This window comes from Tarenaya hassleriana, unplaced genomic scaffold, assembly GCF_000463585.1.
Source record: "Tarenaya hassleriana unplaced genomic scaffold, ASM46358v1 Cleome91, whole genome shotgun sequence".
Classification (NCBI taxonomy): domain Eukaryota; kingdom Viridiplantae; phylum Streptophyta; class Magnoliopsida; order Brassicales; family Cleomaceae; genus Tarenaya; species Tarenaya hassleriana.
Genome location: NW_010971485.1, coordinates 420,411 through 423,587, shown reverse-complemented (window position 1 = coordinate 423,587; position 3,177 = coordinate 420,411).

Genomic DNA, 3,177 nt, shown 5'->3' with positions numbered 1-3,177 from the left:
TCCGAGGTTTCACCGGCGTTTGACACCTCCTGCTTGATCCAGGAACAGCCCAACCTCCTCTACACGAGCTTCACTCTCTCCCTCTGCTCACACTCAGCCTACAGCTCGCTCTCACCCTCTCCCTCGTGTTCTTGCGAGCTCAGACTAAGAATTCTCAAATCGGAGCTCATTTCGCATGGAAATCGACGAGAAAATTCAGAAATCAACACTAGGAAACCCCAGCAACAAACCCCAGAGCTCAGAAATGACACAGGTGAGTGTTTCGGATTATGCTCGAAAATGATAATCAAATTGAAAATGGAGATTTGATTGCCTTGAGTGAAAATTGCATGAAATTGGTGTTAGATTTGGATTCCTAATGTTCTAGGGATCATTTTGATGTATAACTTGTTGAGTTTGGTGCAAAAATTGGAAACCCGAAGTTCCTCGTGCGCCTAGACCGAACGTTCCAGGCGTGGACCGTCCGTTCTAGGGTTCGCAGGATTTCGGATGTATATAAATTGAGAATTTTTAAATCCCGCGTATTTTCGATAATTGTATTTATTTTATTGTTGTCCATGTGGCGCAACTCTTGGTTTTCGCGGGACACGGGTTTCGGGTGTCACACCTCATGCTAGTCTTAATTCATCATTGTTCCCACAATGATAACTGACCAGGGTGTTTAGAATCATTCTGTAATGATTCAAGGATACCGTAATATAACAAACATGCCAATCATATAACGGGGATGTAATGCATTCATAAATCAATGAATCAATACAAAGTCAAAATGTCATATCACGGATCATCGTAGAGCATTACAACCAACAATCTCCCACTATGTTGTATGATCTATCCTACAAGCATCTAATCCCCATTCCCTTAACATGACCATCATGTTTTGACGAAGGGAGAGGCTTCGTCAATGGGTCGGCAATATTATCATCTGTTGATACTCTGCTTATCTTCACGTCTCCTCTGTCGATGATTTCTCTGATCAAGTGAAATCGCCTGAGTATGTGTTTGGATCTCTGGTGTGACCGGGGTTCCTTAGCTTGCGCAATCGCACCATTGTTGTCACAGTACAGCTCAATGGGATCTGCAATGCTAGGAATAACGCCCAGGTCTCCCACGAATTTTTTGATCCAAACAGCTTCCTTAGCTGCATCCGATGCTGCTATGTACTCGGCTTCTGTAGTCGAATCTGCCACGGTTGGCTGTTTAGAACTCTTCCAACTGATAGCCCCACCATTCAGGCAGAAAACATAACCTGACTGCGATCTGAAGTCATCTCTATCGGTTTGGAAACTAGCATCGGTATAACCACTTATAGCGAGCTCGTCTCCAAATCCTCCATACACCAAGAACAAATCCTTAGTTCTTCTCAAGTACTTAAGGATGTTCTTGACCGCAATCCAGTGAGCCTCACCTGGTGTAGATTGATATCTAGTAGTCATGCTCAATGCATATGATACATCTGGACGAGTACACAACATGGCATACATGATGGATCCAATTGCCGAGGCATATGGAATCCTACTCATGCGCTCTTGCTCATTTTGTGTCTTTGGAAACTGAGTCTTGCTAAGAGCAACGTCATGTCCCATTGGCAAGGCACCCCTCTTGAAGTCTTGCATCTTGATGCTCATTTTGTGTCTTTGGAAACTGAGTCTTGCTAAGAGCAACGTCATGTCCCATTGGCAAGGCACCCCTCTTGGAGTCTTGCATCTTGAACCGATTCAAGTCCTTGTCAATGTATGTACTCTGACTTAGACCAAGAAGCCTTCTCGATCTATCTCTATAGATCTTGATGCCTAGAATATAGGCGGCTTCTCCTAAGTCCTTCATCGAAAAGACCGATCCTAGCCAGGATTTTACTCCTTGCAAGGTAGGAATGTCATTTCCGATGAGCAATATATCATCCACATAAAGTACAAGGAAGACTACTGCGCTCCCACTGACCTTCTTGTAAACGCATGGCTCATCTTCGTTTTGCAGGAAACCAAACGTTTTGTCTGCCTTGTCAAATCGAAGATTCCAGCTCCTCGAAACCTGCTTCAGTCCATAAATGGATCTCTGAAGTTTTCATACCTTCCTCGGACTCTTAGGATCGACAAAGCCCTCGGGTTGTGTCATGTACACATCCTCGAGCAGATTCTCGTTAAGGAATGCGGTCTTGACGTCCATCTGTCATATCTCGTAGTCATAATACGCAGCTATGGCTAGCACGATGTATGAGATTCAAGTCATGACTCTGTCTCACTCGTTCACAACGAGTACCCATGATTGTGATATGCATCAAATGCATCGATCACACCTCATGCTAGTCTTAATTCATCATTGATCCCACAATGATAACTGACCAGGGTGTTTAGAATCATTCTATAATGATTCAAGGATACCAAAATATAACAAACATGCCAATCATATAACGGGAATGTAATGCATTCATAAATCAATGAATCAATACAAAGTCAAAATGTCATATCACAGATCATCCTAGAGCATTACAACCAACACCCTCTACGGATCACCGCCGTAGTCGGGATTATAACTCCACATGGATCGCAGCCATGTGCGGGTTGTTATCATACCATCACATACGGGTCGCCGCCGTACCATGGTCTCAAAACTCACTTTAAAAATATTTTTAGCACAGTCTGAGGATGACACATCACAGTCCCTAACTCAATTCTTTACTTCTCCTATCTTTCCGAACATCATGCCAAAATTTAATTAGTATCAACAATTCAACTCATTCTAACATCTAATAAATCCATTAAGAAACGTCATCACATAACATGTACGTCACAAGCCATAATCACTCAACAAAAATTTATCAATCATCAATCATCATTCATTATTCATCAATTATCAATCATCATCAATCATCAATCATCAATCATCAATCATCACTCATCAGTCATCAATCAACAATCAACATGCATCATAAATTCGCAAGAAAATTTAAGGCGTCTATCCTAAAATCCTAACCGCATGATATCTACGTTCTCTATCATCATGTCTAAGCGAATAGAAGAAAGAGGAGTTATGTCGAGTTCTCTCACCTTGGTCTAAACGATGAACCCTGAAAGATTCGCTCTAATCCTCGATCTCGGGTTCAAAACCTCGAGATTTTCTTCGCCTATAATTAATTATCATATAATAAATTTAATCAACAAATTATTTTTCAAAAAT